Source organism: Hermetia illucens, chromosome 1 (assembly GCF_905115235.1).
Source record: "Hermetia illucens chromosome 1, iHerIll2.2.curated.20191125, whole genome shotgun sequence".
NCBI classification, from domain to species: domain Eukaryota; kingdom Metazoa; phylum Arthropoda; class Insecta; order Diptera; family Stratiomyidae; genus Hermetia; species Hermetia illucens.
This window is the reverse complement of record NC_051849.1, coordinates 67,207,345-67,225,183: the sequence shown is the minus strand read 5'-3', so window position 1 is coordinate 67,225,183 and position 17,839 is coordinate 67,207,345. Positions and strand designations below refer to the sequence as shown.

At 41.3% G+C, this 17,839-nt stretch overlaps 1 protein-coding gene across 1 annotated transcript in view; it reads right to left on the bottom strand.

Annotated features, from left to right (window-relative positions):
- The window catches only part of LOC119661723 (ubiquitin-conjugating enzyme E2-17 kDa), a 39,507-nt gene that overhangs the window by 19,239 nt on the left and 2,429 nt on the right, over positions 1 to 17,839 (bottom strand). The window lies entirely within an intron of this gene.

The following is a 17,839-nucleotide window of genomic DNA, read 5'->3' as shown; positions in this document are numbered from 1 at the left end:
CCGAAAATTTCATTACATAATACGGAAAAAGCGAATGAAAAATCAGACCGTCGACATTCGTTTCAGAAGGAAGAAAATTCGTAAAAGACAAGCAAGGAACTTTTTTGCAGCCTTCATTCTCTTTTGAGGTATTGCGGAGCTTCAATTAAATCTAAATTAGGAAATGTTCTATTTAAAAAACATTCAACGCGGACCAAGTTATGACGGTACAAGACCCAAAATAAAAATATACATTTGCAATTAGAACGTGTTTCATATAGAATAAGGGAATATACGTAGTACGTTTCTTGATAGTATAAACGTTACACCAAATATGCAAAAATAAATCGTGATAATACAGACAACATTGCTACGACGAAGATCAGGCGAGTAGATAGATTCTTCTTCGTATGAATTACGAAAGATATTTAGATCTGAATACGAAAACTTTAGTTTTGTCCACAGTCTCAGAGTATTCCAAGCAACTCCATGCATTACTTGTACACTATTTGCCACTTCGTGTTGTGTGCTCCATTAAAGAAATTCATGAGTAGCTTGGAAGCATACAGTCTTACACGAGAAATAAAGGGCGGGCATGTTTGTGTAGAAAGTTGACTTAACACCTTCACAAGTCCACCTCAATTGTCTCCGCACACAAATCATCTGGTGAATTGAAATTCAACTTCCTCGTGTTGTATATTATTGCGACTGCATGTTTTGCCTTCAAATATCAGTAGAGACGCACAAAGTGATAAATAAAAACTGCTGATCTTGCATAATCTGCAATATTGCTTCTGCGGCGTGTAAAAACATTTCGATTACTGAGTGCTATTTACGGAATGTGTCGTTGACCCTTTGGAGAATCTTTATGCTAATGATATGTGAAATAGAATGTACAGTTCATTCCTATTTCAACAATGACGTAACGTAACGTAACGTGTCCAATATACATGGTGATGGCTAAAAATTTGAACTGAAATGTTTATATGATGCTTAGACGCCATGAAATATAGCCACTAAACTTCTGCCCGAATAGGTTGCAAGTCGGGGATCACAAGTTACGTGTTTCAGATATGGACGGTTTGGTAGTCCCTTTGGTAATAACTTTAGCGGAAATAATTTAAAGTAGCTAAACATGCAGAACTTTGCGGTCATATTTATCAAGGGCGGAAAACAGGAATTAAATGCAGCTAAAGAATCGATACTTTTATCTCCATTGCATCAACAAATCCACGGAGATAACTTCCCCCCCAACCTTGAATAGCAACAGTATTCTCTTTTCCTAATTCCACTATAATGCGACACTAACAGTCGCGCCTAGATACGAGAAATGTAATCACGCCTTAGATACGCATTGGCTTTTAGATAACCATATCGATAGTCCCCGGAAAACCAGATTTTTCCAGCTTCAACGAGAATTCCTCAATCGATGGAACTCACTTTCTTCAAATGGCGCTTTACTATCTTACGCTGATATGCCCTTTGAAAGCAAGCTTGGGTATAATTTAGTTTAAATGCTCAAAAATTCATAGGGAGCTCTTTTTAGTCTCAAGCAAGTCACACGCCCCGGTCAAGACGGAAAAACATTTCAGTCTTACGTCGTTTTGTGGGAACCGAGACTTCCAAAAGAAAAGAGTATAAAAGAATCTCACAGGCAACAGTGTGCTTATAGCAGGAGATCTGGATGATAAATTCGATTCGAAAACCGCCAAACATGTAATGGGGTCATGGGGAAAGTAACGACAATGTCAGGAGATCCTCCTCAAGTACAAAACTTGTCATAAGGTCAATGTTATCAATAAGTTTTAGGAGTTTTCCATTGATTTTGGATAAATAAAAGAGGCATTCCCGTGGGCATCCCCGGTGAATCTTAGTTTTGCACTCCCATTTTCTGTACAAGACATTGAATTATGCCTCCAACGACACCGTTTTATTGAAGGTCATGTTCATGAAAGAACATCGAAATGAAAATACTACACACATTGCCCTGTGTGTTGTATCCACCTTCCATTTTTTTAATGGAATTTATGTGGCAAACGATTTGTCCGATTAGTCCGGGGAGCGGGAACTACAAGTAATTAGGCCTTCTGTTAAGCCCAATTATAATTACTATCCCTTAAATTCGCTTATTCAATGCCCTCCCATCTGCGACGTTCGCAGGCTTTTATGAATCTGCGAACGTCTGAGGAGAACCAGGCAGATACATATGATCTCAAGGGCCATCTCCTCTTTCCCACATTAGATGCATATAGCCAAAATCACCACACCCCCACTAGAGTTTTCATGTCCCACTTCTTAAGAGAACAAAATTGCAGCTCTAGCGTTTATTCACAAACATTTCCGCCTACTGCAAATATTCGAATTTCTCTATTCGACTGCGTGAATTCTTCTTCCTATTTTACCTTTCAGAGTAGTGACAGTCGATGGCCGCATCCCAAATGCTAGCGCTAGTTTCACCATGGTGGATCCAGCCTCTCGAAGAGCCAGCCTGTCAGCTGCCTCACTTGCCCTAGCGTCAACATCAGGAATGTTTCATTGAATCGGCCAAATATCACTATTCACTTGTGGCAACTCCATACCCACTGGCTTGATTGATACAAGCTCTCTTGGCGCATTCTACTTTTTCAGCTTCGACTCGTCGTCGAAGCACCACTCAGACGATTGTTGACTTGCCACACATCAAACTCATAAACCCACATCTTACCACCAGTAATTATGCGTTTCATGAAGGTCGGGTCATTATTCGCTTCAGATATCATGTCCTAAGCAACCGTCTTTCAATGTTGATTTTGCCCGAAATTCCAACCTTTTGAGACGAACCAGGATGCGGCGCGTCTCATACGCAGAATTTCTACCACAATGTGCTGAGCGGTTCCATATGCAACACCTAAGTTCACTAGCAATCTCTCTTATGCTGCAATGGCGATTTTAGACCACCGTATCTCATCATGTGGATAGGCGTCCAGAACGAGCAAGCGCTCTACCACTCTACGGCCACTTTTGCAACACCCAAGCAATTTGCAGGATTTCTGGTATTTCTCCAAGATATGATGCTTCCACTTAACTTAAGAATCGAAATATACTCCTAAATAATTGACTGCACCGGCTGGATTCACTAGGTTGCATACTTAACGCTCCTAGTGAACATAACTAGTCCAGATTTCGTAGTCCGTTAGAAAGACACCAACTGCGTGCAGCGTTGCAGTCAAGCAATCATCCACTGCTGTATCTACGAAGTTGTCGGTAATTATCACGGCTCGGTCGCCCTCAAATGTTTGCGCAAAAATCTTTGCGTCATCCAGGAGCCATGGTGTGGTGTTTATTACCAAGAAGCATAACAGAACAGAAGGAGCCCCTCCCCGCAGGTAGGTAAATTAAAGGCATCATCAATCTCCACGATTGCGCCTAAGGTATATCCCTTTTCGGATATCACTTGCTCAATTTTTACCTGACTGTTATCTCCGTGGATTGGATTTTCTGGTAGCGGTTAGATTTGTCGTGCCATCGTTACCGGTTCGACGAAATGCGCTTTAGCTCTCAACTGGCCTTTGCCTACTTTCTCTACTGTTCTGCGCCATGTGATTCTAAGAAGCCCTACTCATTGGCCACTTTAGGAAAGTGAGTTCCATTGCAAGGCATAACCAACAATGCATTCGTCGCAGTTTCTTAAAATGTGACGGCCTAGCGACTCTCATTTCCACCCTCTAATCAATACCTCTACCGGTGACTGGCCCGTACGCCGATCGTTGGACATTTTCTCGTGCCAAAGTACACAGATGACACGCAAAGACAGGTGTTAACATGGGCTTGGAATTCAGTAACGATGGTGGCCACTTTCCATATGCTGCTCCCATATAACAACACAGAGAGAACCCCAACTCAATATTGGTTCTGAGGTCTTTGGGGAACGCTGTGATCAACGTTCGAACAAGGCAAGATGGAGAGCGCAACCGATAGTAGAAAGGAATAGTATCAGTGACACATTCGAAATTTTGCCTTGATGCAGCATGTGACATTTCGCGCCATCATATGTCGTTCAGATAATAGCTAATAGTTTCTCCAAAATGTCCCCCCCCCCCCCCCCTATGACGCTGCCGAATGCATGCTCGTTTTGAAAGAGGATTCTACCGTTAATGTCAATCAGAGGACCATCGAGAGTAATTATTTGAAATTTTGGTTCCCGGACTATCGCAACAATGTATTCACATCCTGACATTTTCCGCGGTATCGGGGTTCAAACGCATAGCGTTCACCTTCAGTTCTTTACGCTCCTCGACCATCCTCCATTTTATTGCTGATAGGTAAACTTAAGGCATAGTTGCAATGGCTGCTTCTAAATTGGACTTTGAATTAATCATTCATCGCATTCTCCCGAACCAATCTCCAACGATTTCTACTTGTTTCCTCATCACAAAAATCCCAGAAATTCTGAAATATTAACAAGGAAATGGCTCATTACTACTTCATCACTCCTCGTAATTCAGTTCCCCGAAGACTTCCAGAGAAACCTGCACTCTTTTACTGTTCTCTGCCTCATGCCTATACATCAAAGGTGACACACCTGTCGGTCATTCTGGAATAGTGGATTCGACAGTGTACATAATAGACAACAATCGAATTATCGCCTTTCCTTAATGTGTGCCTTTATCGATTGTCACATCCCTTTTTATCATCAACACGTCCATGGATGTCCGACCCACAGGACAACGTAGTTCTTCATTTACACGCAATGTTCAGTCATATTCTGGCGTTGTAATTTCCCTTTGAGTTGAGAGAATATTTTTCGAGACATTTGAAGCTTTATGCGCGAAAATAAGGACTGTTCTACGTTTCAACAATTTTGGGCACAAGCGCAGGTCAGGAATAATTTTCTGATTTTCGGGACAAGTAGACTTTGAACACACAGGTCAGTCTTGAATTGAGTTGGGCAACGATGCAATTATATAGAAGAATTTTAAGAGGCTTGGAACGAAATTACTAATGAATAATATGTGACCTATTGTTGTAAGTTTTGGAAAACACCACAGAAAAAAAAATTCTGATTAGAACATGCTTCTTCTTCAGCCTTTGTCCCGTTCAGAAGCGACGTTGGCTTGTACATCCTTTGTACATCAATTTCCCATAATTAGAATTATACAATTCACTTATAAATTCAAGTCATATTAATTTTGAAACAGACCTTCCCTTGCATCCTGTATGTGCGCACATATTGAAAAACCCTGTGTGAATAATTTACCCTATCGTGTAAATCATTGTTTCCGGTTGCCAAGACTACTATTGCCCCCCCCCCCCCTAAGGGGAATGCCCCAAGGCTTAATTACAGCGATCAGACCAGCGGCTTCACGAGGAATCATCTGAAGTGGTTTCAGCGACGAAACCTTACCATCTGGGACCACGAAAACCAGGATAACCCTCTGAATTTATATGGCTTAGGAGAATTCCTTGGGCATGATGCTCTAACACACTTCAAGGCCCTGATCCAATATGGATTGTTGCGCCACCGATTATTATTATTACGATTATAATCACCTTGAATTCCGCACTTGGCTAGGGTTAATACCATTATACCCTTTTAGCAAAATTAACGTATAAAACATCTAACCATCTAATGACGTGCATTAGACATATATTGGGGAAAAAATAATGTATTTTGTCAATAGATGGCGACACTTAAACAGATCTTGTGTTGTACTTATCGCATCGGGTCACACTATACGGCGATTTGAAGACGACAATCTGGGCTACAGGTGTCTCTTTGACAGTTTTATGTACGTTTCAGTCTCAAGTTATAGCGCGTCAAAGATGGAGTCCACCAAGGAAGAAATTCGCCATATTTTACATTTTTACTACCTGAGAGGTAACAATGCAACGAAGGTGGCCAAAAAAATTTGTGAAGTTTTTGGGTCCGATACTGTAATGATTCGCACAGCACAATCTCCATTATCTCCCTCTTATAAGAGGGAGTTTCCTTCCAAATGGCAACAAGTTTGCGAATAAAACGGCGCATATTTGACTTAAATCGGATAATTCTAAGTATGTAAAGCGTTAAAATTCGATCACAAATACGGCATTACTTTTTCACCAACCCAATATTACAAGCTTTCCTAAAATTCTTTCATGTTTGCAGAAAAAATCGTGCTCAAGAGAGAAAAATCTAATAATCACGATACTAACAATGAAACAGGCATAAATACACGTCACAATTTCCATATTATTCATGGAAATTCTTGCTTGGAAACAATAGATATTCATCAATACACGGAAACTTTTAACTTAATCACGTCAATACGTACGAATACATTCAGCGCCCTCGCCTACACCTGATGCATTCGCGAATAGCGTGGGCACTGGACGTGCTAAGCAAATGTAAGCCATTACCCTATATTTTTCGTTTTCGGTTCTAGATGATTAGGACGATAACCCAATGGAATATCTCAAAATATACTCAAATGGTAGCAGAAGTTTTCAAGCTGTGCCCAAATTCTTCAGATATTTTCCACAGCTAGAGTGAATAATAATCTTCAGATTCGATAACATTTCTCTAGATGCAAGACACTTCTCAAAGCAACAATTAACAAGAAAAATACATTTTCGAAACTTCCATTTTCAACAGTAACAATTCCATCCTCGAGCAACTCACTCATGGCCTCCCATATTAAGTTCTCATTGCGTTCCCCAACAACTACATTTATGCAAGAATCTATTTTCGTAAAATTTCGCCAACATAATTTTGTCGGCTTTCGCTTTTTATTAAAACATAGAGCACATGGCCGTGACTGCTACTTTAGTCCCGCCGATTATTTCAGTGTTGATGCTATCTGATGCCGTACGCGCTTATGTCTGCTTTGCACGAACATAGACTTCTTAGATATTTTTCTCTATTTACATACTTTTCAAGAAGTTTAAAATACCAAGAAAGCAACCAGCCCAACGTATTTTGCAAAGGGAAAATGATTCTGTGAGAATTTGGTGTCAAAAATACCCTTTTTATTAACACAGCGACGCGTCATTTGATAACGTGGACGAGAGATGCAAGCGAAGATACTTTGAGGCGGAGACGGCTTGGAAGAAATATAATCCAGGTGTAAATCGGCAGAGAGTATGTCAACGTTCACACGGGACAGACTTCATAAATATAGAACTTTATTTCTGGAGGAGAATTTACGGAAATGTTGAGTATTTAAGCAGAGTTGACACATTTTAAGATCGTTGACATCGAATTGTCTAAGTTAGGCTAGCATGTGCTCTACTAAAAATACTTTCGTTTTGTTTAAACCTAATTGTTCCTTTGTTAAAATCCCCCATAGGACGAAATCGTCCAAATATCTGAATTTGTAATTGCATTAAGTCTGAATTGCATTTCTATTCACATTTCGAACATGACAGCTTCCATAATTGCTTCAAAAAAGCGGACTAGGAGTAATCAGATTCGTATCCAGTTGGAACCGAAAACCACACATTTCAATTATGCAACTGTTTTGCAGATAAAAATTGTGTTCAAATAAAAAGAAAAGTATATTACTGAACCAGCAAGAAAAATAAAATAAGCAATCCGTCTTGTCTGCAAGAGCCGTGTCACTCTTTCTTTATTAGCTTTTAAAGGAAATTAGGTACACACCTAGTACGACAAATTTCAGTCATAAAAAAGCCACAGTTGATTTTCTCAATACAAAAACAGATGAACACTGTCATTTACAACAGTTCCATTAAGGTAAAAGGAGTAATCTCATTTGTCGCCATTACAGATAATCTACGACCACTCGCAACTCAAACAAAGGAGAAACATTTGTCCCTATGCCGTCACCCATCCAATGACCCAGGCATTCTGAGTCAACAGAAAATGATCTGGTTCAAAGAAACTGCACCGACTTCATAAAGGATTAAACAAACTTGCCGTTGCATATTTATAACACAAAGTAACCAGGCAAGCAATGATGTCCTCGTGTCGGTTTAAATTACTGCCGCGACCTGAATGCATAAGGTCTTATTTGCAAGGATTACGGAGTAATTCCATGCCCAGTCTCTCACTCTCTCTTCAACCTCATCGTTTTTCCCAAGCTACTTGGCAGCTTGACGTAAATCCCGACTCCAACGAGCAGTGAATGTATTGCCATATTATTTCTTTGCGCTATGCACTTTAAGCATAGAGAACTCCTTTTCTCTATCCACCAGGCAGGAAAAGGTAAAAGCAGGAAGAAAAAATATAAAGCCTTCAGACCATATGACAGCTTCACTCTTTAAGCTTGAATGATGCAAATATCAAGCCTTGTGACTTGATACTGAATTGTAGTGCGACATTCCCCATACGTCTGGCATGTGCATTCATTAATCATAACAATGAGCGCGGTATTTTAATTCTACTCGCGAAATTTTTGAGAAAAGGAAGCAAAGACAATGTCGACATTTACGGTATGAACTTTGTATGCATGCATTGTCAGCAAGCTACTACCCAGCTATTGACTAAGAAAAAACAACCACTGAGCTATCCATCTGCTGTGCATGAGTGTATGAGTCTGCTTCTAGGTCTGATAAGATAAAACCTATGTTATCATTTGAGTTACACAGTGGCATTTACAAGTGTGGAGTCATTCTCATATTTCAATTTCAAAAAAACCCATTCACGGTTCATTTTCTTGATTTTTTCCGCAGGTCGGTGAAAAATAGTTGCAAATATGGACGTTTGAATATATAATATAAAACTGAAATGGACGAGCAAGATAATAAATAGTTTGTTAAGTTCGGACTCAATACACTCCTACTTTGAGTGAGGCTTATCTTAATGACTGGCTGTTTTGTGACATCCACTTGAAGAAAATGCTGTCTTTGTACGGTCTAAAGCAAAGCGGATATTTGAGATTTGCATCACGTTTTTAGCAATTCACTTAATCAAACGCGAAAATGATTGCAGAAATTCTAGCAAACACTTAGTCCAAAAATGAACTACATTTAACCATAAATAAAAACCCTGCCATTTGGCAGCAGAGTCATATGACACTCAGCCGATCTAGAAAATGATAACAATTGCCCAAAACTTTGACACATTGAATTTTTATAACTGAAATGAATCAGCTATTCGGAGTCGTAAGCGCAAGTAATACGACATGGTGTAGTTATTGTCATAATCTCGACTGAATGCGATATCGACTCATAATGTGCTATGGAATAGGTTAGCCTAGTGCACTAAAAATTAAATCTTTCTCAAAATGTTTCGTCAAAATCCAGGACATCGAACACCGGTTAGCTTAATCTGCCCAATCGCAACAGATAAATGTAAAATTAATCGGGTTCAAAACGTAAGAAATGAGTACTTGACACAAACCAGGTGTGGACATTTTTGCAGATTTTCATATAAGAAAATTTGGATGCATAACAGCTCGTATCCAGGGTGTAGTCTATGCACATTAAGAATGTCAGAATATTCACTTTAATGTGATACGTTCTATATGGCTTAGGATGCAACAAAGTTGCACGAAAAGCACCATTTTGATCTATTTCAACTTTGTTAGTAATAGTAGGAGTTCCACCAAACTTTCCACAATCGTGCCCCATATATTACTGTGATTTCATGTAACTTGGGCAAATATAGTAAAATACTATTATTAACTCTATTTGAACAGGTATCGAAATGAGGAGTATTTTGAGACCAAGTGGTTAAGTACTGAGAATTATTCCTTAATTTAAGTGATCTCTTTCAAAGATCCAAGTTCAATGCCCAGTCAACAGCACTGCCTAGATATACAAATTGCAACAGGTACAATGTTCCAATTAATGCAGATGGGAGAAGTGCTACTACCAGTCGAACTGAGAACATCAATTTTGTTGAACTTTACATTCAGTCCGACTCTGCTTGTCTCTTTCTCTAAATTCAGAGCCATTTGTCCAAGGTCCATAACCCGTTGTGACAGCAAGCAGATGTCATCAGCATAGTTGAGGTGCTTGAGAAAAAATGACTTCATCTACTGAAACACTCCACGTCCTTCGGACAAGGAAACATAAAGAAAGTCCTGATAACAAGAAGAAAAACATCGGTGGCAGAATGCGGTTTTGACGGACTCCATTTTTTCTTCAAATCAGAGCAAAGCAAAATCGTAATCACGATTATCATTACAATTAGGATTAAGATTATAATCAAAAATTGGAAATGATTTCGTGATCACGCGATTATAATCGTAATTAAGCGCCAGGATTATGATTGTAATCATATGCCACATGGAGCGATAAGTTCTCGGACTGTCACATTAATGTCGGTGGGAAGACAAAATTTCATGATATTTCAATAGTGCCAACCCTTAAAAGTTTCCTTGCAAAATTTAACAATAGTTTATTGACTGGTTTCAAAGTTACACTTGTTTGCGTGGGATCACTTTTCTTAATGTGAAAACACGGACAATAAGAAATTTCGTGTTGGGGAAAGATACTGTCCAAAACAAAAAATTGCGCTACGGTGACTCTGAACGACTACGATTATGTACCAATTCACACATGCGAAAAACCACTGACTTAATTGAATAATCACAAATACGGAAATCTTTCACAACCAACTCCCCAGACATGGCACAGAACGATTTGTTTTTGCTCCCAAACTCTAAGATGTGGTTACAGAGCAGAAGATTTTACTCGAATGAAAAAATCAAACAGGAAACAGGCGCTCGACAAATCTGGCATTACGAAAGGTGGAGAAACTTTGAACGCTACAGAAAGTGCCTTGCTCTTGAAGGAGACCAAATTGAAGATTAAGTGCATTGTTTTTCACAAAAGTAATTTTTTGACTTCGAGTCCTCGTGATCAGTGCAGAAGAACTCAGAGCGGAAACCAGCCTAATCTCTTCCAATCAAACTTTCAAGGTGTTCCTCGATCTGTGGCAGGATTTTATATATACACAAAATTTATTACTCAAATAAGAAAATCGACGCCATTACGACCAAACATAACAATAGGAGAAGACGACTTCGAAACTATAAACAGTTTTACATATCATGGAGCACATCTGAGAAATGACGAGGAATTCGGCGAAATTTGGAGGTCCTTCCGCTTCTGAAATCAAAAAAGATACGCAGGAAGAGCAAATTTCACATATACAGGACTACCGTCAGATCTGTATTACTGTTGGCTATGAAACTTGGACCACGAAAAACGTATTTGGAAATAGGGCCGATCAAGTTATATCTATTCTAGTCAAACTTCGCAATTTGCGGTGGACAAGCATGATAATGATGGTCACATCATTATATGTAAAATCGAACTGGCAAACTGTTAAAAATTGATCAGTCAACAGGTTCGGAACTTTTGAAAGTATTAAGTACAGGTTGATGATTACTTGTTTGGAGTGGCTCACAGCCCCAGGGGAGTTCAATTTAGGGCATAATTTGTTACACTCTTATTAGTCAGCGCTGGCGCTTTGCACAAGTTAATCGACCCAATCTTCAGCACTTACCACATTGCAATAGTTTCGGAATATAGTCTACACTCAGCCGAGTGAAGCCAAAACCAATCTTCTCGGGATTCAAAAATGGAGTACACAGTTCTGTAGAATTAAGGCTCTTAAAAACTTTTCCTCCACTTTTTCGTTTGTCACGTTAGCAGAAGAACCACCTTTTGGCTGTATAGCAGAGGCTAACTTTATGGGCTTCGATATCTTGGAAGCATACATTGAGAAGGGGGACGCTGACCCATCTCTTTGCTTCCGTTTCTCTTTTTAGATATTCTCAATGAAGACGATGGGACATGATGGGATCCTCTGATGGATACTGATAATCCAAAACAGCGATGACTACTTAGAATCGGCACGTTAGATGCAGAAATGGCTGATCTCCCAACAACATTCAACCACATATTTCACAGCCGATGAATAATAATAATAATAATCGTTGGCCCAACAATCCAAACTGGGTCAGGGCGCTAGAAGTGCGTTAAAGCACTACGGCTATGCACTCTGCGCTTGCGAGGCAAGTTTAGAAATATAAGCCTCATAAACGTTCACGCCCCTACAGAGGAAACTGCAGAGTCGAAGAAGGATACCTTCTACGAGGCAGTAGAACGCCCCCCCCGAGAGCGACTGCAGAGTCGAAGAAGGATACCTTCTACGAGGCAGTAGAACGGCCCCCCCGAGAGCGACTGCAGAGTCGAAGAAGGATACCTTCTACGAGGCAGTAGAACGAACTCTCGAAGCCTGTCCCAGATATGATATCAAAATCATACTTGGAGATTTTAATAGCCAAGTAGGGAAGGAGCCCCTATACAGGCGATACGTTGGCTCCCATAGCTTACAGGAAAAAACAAATGATAACAGACTGCGGACTATTCAATCAGCAGGGTCGCACGAAATGGCTGTTAGAAGTACCTGGTTTGCGCGGAAAGCGGTCCACAAACATACGTGAGCCTCTCCAGACGGGACCACTTTCAACCAAATTGACCACGTGTTGATCGAACGCCGCCACCTCTCAGCCTTGATGAATGTCAGAACATATAGGGAGGCCAATATAGACTCGAATCACTATCTCGTTGGCATGGTGCTCCTAACTCGAATAACAACACCACACAGAATCCCCCCTGACAATCAGATGAGAGTTAACGCTGAAGCCATCCACAACACAACCCTCCCCGACACCTATAAGAGGGAAATGGATGCCGCAATAACCGCAGTCAACAGAGGACCTGGAGATGAAGCATCAACAAATGATCCTCACAATCACCTGAAGAACGTTATCATGGATACGGCGACAAACATACTTGGCCCCAGTCGCAAAAGGAGTCGGAACGGCTGGTTTGACGATGAATGTAAGCTAGCAACGGAACGGAAGAATGCCGCATACCGAGTAATGTTGTATTCTCAAAGAACGCGGGCACGAGCAGAGACTTATCACGAACTCCATCGAGCGGAGAAGCGACTTCACAGACGGAAAAAGGAAGCCTGGGAGAACCAACAAGTCTGTAAACTAGAAAAGTACAGGGAGCAACCGCACCAGGCGCGGAAGTTTTACCAACAATTCAGCAGGATGAAGCCTTATACACCTCGATGCTCATCCTGCCGAGACAAAGAGGGAAATCTGATTTCCGACAGAATGGGCATATTAGAGCGATGGGTTGAGTACTTTGATGAGCTACTGAACAACCAGAACATCGGCGAGTTGGAGGTCCCGCCAACTGAAGACGACGGACGAATACTGCCACCACCAAGTTTAGGAGAAACAGTCCGTGCAATTCATCGGCTAAAAAATCATAAGTCGCCAGGAGCCGATGGAATTACAGCCGAATTGGTTAAATATGGAGGCGACCAGTTACACCAGATGGTTCATCAACTTGTGCTCAAGGTATGGGACAGCGAATCAATGTCTGATGATTGGCAACGAGGCATTATCTGTCTCATACATAAAAAGGGAGATATCACTCAGTGCAGCAATTATAGAGATATCACGTTGCTGAGTACCATCTATAAGATATTCTCCACTATCTTGCTAGGCCGGATAGCCCCATACGCCCAGAACATCATTGGTCCATACCAAAGAGGCTTCACTCCAGGCAAATCAGCAACAGATCAGATTTTCTCTCTGCGGCAAGCGATGGAAAAACTGTTGGAATATGGACAACCGTTGCACCATCTGTTCATCGACTTTAAAGCCGCCTATGATAGCATAGCCAGGGTAAAACTGTACACGGCCATGAGAGAATTCGGTATCCCGACGAAATTAATAAGACTGACTAGGCTGACCCTGACCAATGTGCGAGGCCAGATAAAAGCAGCAGGATCACTCTCAAGACCATTCGACATCAACAACGGTCTACGACAAGGGGATGCGCTATCATGCGTCCTCTTTAACCTGACCCTCGAGAAAGTGATCCGTGATGCTGAGATAAATGCAAGAGATACGATCCTCTTCAAGTCCACCCAACTTCTGGCCTATGCTGACGATATCGACATCATGGGAAGAACCACCGGAGACGTACAAACTGCCTTCATCCAGATCAAGCAGGCGGCGATTGGTGCGAGATCTCGGGCTGCACATCAATGAAGGCAAGACAAAATATATGGCGGCAACGTCAGCACCGAAAACGAATCAACCAACAACATCAAACCGCACTGGTCAAACACGAAGAAGAATAAGGATAGGAGAATTCAACTTTGAGACCGTTGACAATTTCTCCTATCTAGGGTCGAAAATCACAACCGATAACAACTACGATGATGAAATCCGCGCAAGGTTGTTGTCAGCCAACAGAGCCTATTTCAGCTTACAAAGACTGTTCCGCTCGAAACGCCTCACCATAGGATCAAAGCTCTTACTGTACAAGACTATGATCTTGCCAGTCCTCATGTATTCCTCGGAAACTTGGGTTCTTAGCAAGAAAAATTGCGAACTCTTGGCCGTGTTCGAGAGAAGAATCCTCCCAAGAATTTTTGGCCCCCTACATGAGGATGGACGATTCCGTAGCCTACACAATGACGAAATCTATGAGTGATACCATGACCGTCCGGTTCTGGATAAAATCCGGCTCAATAGGTTACGGTGGGCGGGTCACTTAATCCGTATGGATGAGGATGATCCCACCCGGAAAGTCTATAAGGGCAATATCTATGGAAGAAAAAGAAGACGAGGCAGACCCTGCCTAAGATGGAGCGATGGCGTAGGTCAGGACGCCAGACAGCTTTTAGGGATATCGAATTGGTGGACCTCGGCGCAAAACCGGGATGTCTGGAGTTCCTTATTAAGGCAGGCCTAGACCGGATACCGGTTGTTGCGCCGTTGATGATGATGATAATCATGATTACGATTTTGCTTAACTCTAAAGCAATTCAAGATCTATAGTTACTACTTAATGCAACTCTTCTTTGGTTCAGTTGTTCGTCGATCTTTATGCGGCACGGAGTTTGTGGGGCCAGCTAACTTCTCAAAAAAAACTGTTTTTCGTGCGACTTCAGGTTTTGTCGAGGGCAGAGGCAACTCATCAGACGTTGCCCTGCCCTAGGAGCAGTGTGACAGAAGTGGCTATAAGTTGAGTTCAGTGTTTTCGCACAGACTCTTTATTGATACTATTGAGTTTTTTCATCCATTTTCAAGGAGACTAAGCTTCAATAATATCACATTTAAAGCTGTGCAAGTGATAAGCTTACCGCAGCGAAACAAATTCAAAGCGAAGACAAGACATTCATGGGATACAAACCCAGAGCAACGCGATTAAGAGACCCCCACAACTAGCGCTCCCTTATATAAATGCATGAAAAGGATATTGGTACGAATTACAGTGCCCGACAAAAAAATGTTCGCACTCAATACTTCTATGATTCCACCTTTTTAATTACGTCTAGACAACATTTAGTCCTGGTGGCTGTCTTGGGATTTAAAGTTAAATATTGGTGTTATAAGAGGACTGTCATATTCAGATTTGGTTCAGTATCAATTTACTTGGAGATTTGGAAGGAGAGAGAGTGAAACCCCTAATTTTGTGTGAAGAAAATATCAGGAAAGAAGAAGTTAAGTGTTGAGGAAAAGGACCGTAATCTGGTTTTGCGAGAATGGGGTGCTAGTAGTAGGGAAATAGGGAGAAAAATCAATTGTTCTGAGGCAAGTATTAGAATTTTTTTTAAAAAATATGCCAAAGATGGCAATCTGGGACGAAAACAAGGGAGCGGGAGGAAGCAGGTGATTACTCCATGGGCCAGGCGGTCATTAGAGCGAGCATCTTTGCGACATAGATTTGCAACTGCTCCTCAATTACGTACTGAATTGCTAGAAGGGGACTGTGTGTCAGGTAGTGTAAGAACGGTACAGCAACAGTTAAATGAATTAGGACTCAAGAGCTCGAAGAATTGCAAAAAAGCCAAGTTTACCGAAGGCTATGCTCGAAAAAAGGCTGGATTGAGCATTAGAACGACGTAACTGTGGACGATTGGCGGCCAGTTATATTCTCTGATCAATTTGCTGGGATCTGATAGTCCGTCCCCAATGCGAAGAAGGAAATTTGAACCCCAGTGTGTTGTACGAACTGCACGCTATTCTCCCTCAGTAATGATGTGCGAATGCATAACTTCCAAAGGAATTGGTAGTTTTTCGTTTCTAAGCGGTGCTGTCAACGCAGAAAAGTACAAAAAAGTAATCGAAGATTGCGTTGTTTAGACGATAGAAGCACTGCATTAGCACTATGATGAAGTAATGTTTCATGACGATTCGGTTCCGTGTCATGAAGATCGTATTGTAAGTAAACGAATTTTTTCCGGTTCTTATTCACAGATAACATCTTGGAAAGAGAAACTTGGCATACAGTCGCTGTCATTACCAGGAAACAGTTCAGATTTGAATCCCATAGAGAACTTATTCATGAAGCGGCGACTGTAACAAAGATCGATAAGCAACAAAGCAAATTTAGAAAAAACTTTAGAAAAGATATGGCTTAATGGAATTCCAGACGATTTTATTCAAAATTTACACCAATCGATGCTCGCACGAGTTGCAGAGATGAAAATAAAATTTGACATTTTATCTTCATGATAAACACGAACAACCCCTTTTGAACTTGGATTTTCTTCCACACTCGCAGTGCGAACATTTTTTTTTGCTGGTCACTGCATATTCAGGGCCAAAACCGCCTAATACAAATCAAGCCTAAGCCTGCCGAAGCTAATCTACCTTTTTTAAAAAAAAAAGAGTTCGGGGAATCCTTTGTCCACTATGGATGGATGGATGATGGACTCAGAACTCCCTCAATTCTTAATCGAAATCTGCTTTTCGTTACTAGACCAAAAACTTGAGTGATGTTTTAGACTCGAAAAAAGGATCAAGCAATTGTAATTCTGCCTGAAAAATCAGAAAAAGTAGCGCAAACCCTGCAAAATGAAACATTAATTTTACGGGCACGATCCCTGGTGACCTAGAAGAAACACGTTGGAGGCAATGCATTCGCTTATGTAGCGATACGAAGAGATTGACAACTAGCGACGAGGACAGGTAATAACATTGAATATCAGAAGATATGTCCTTTTCCGAATTGAACCATTCATGCAGGCAGCGAAATCGGACGAAGCAACCACGACGATTGGCAGTAAATAGTCAAAATAGCGCAACCCAACCACGCCTCCATCCTTCAACTCAAACTTTTAAGAGTTTATAAAGGATGAATGGTTTGCACAATCAGTTTCGATTGATCCGTTGTAAAATTTCCCAATCGGAGATAAACTGGTTCCCTTACAATATTCGTTTGGTTTATCCAAAAGCAACATTGAACTTAGGCCAATTCGAATCACGAAAATAGCTTTATCCTTAGACAGGTAACAGTATTCCTCCATTAGCCGCAACAAAAAGGACAAAATGGTTCGATTTCAAGGAAAAGTTCAGTCTGTTATGTGCCAGCAGCGTTCAGCTTGATTATATCCAAAGTAGAAACCTTTCATCAAAAACGTCCAGCTCTACTTTGCCCAAACCAATCCCACCCGACCTGACCCCAGAAAGGGTTTAGCCAACAAGCAAATGCCTACATTCAGTAAACCTTTAAGCTCGCCATAGACAAAAATCAAACAATCTCCAAACCAAAGGCAAATAGTCTGTGGGAATTTCACACATTCGGACCTAATGCCCCTTCCGAATCAAAACACAACTCCGGCCACGCTCGTCATAAAAAAGTAAATCAAAACACCTTCGGAAGGCACCGAGCAGCTTAGGGGGCAAGTTGACATACATCCCCCACCCCCGCTCCGTGAATTCGGGCCGGCGCACTGAGCTCCACTCTCGTACGACTTGGGAGAAAAATTGAATGTTGCCTGCCTGCCTGGGGGCGCGAGGACGGCAAAGGATGAACGAGGAGACAACGAAAGGTCGCGCACGACTGACAGAAGGGGCAGACGCCGGAGCTGGCTTTGCGTCCGCACAGA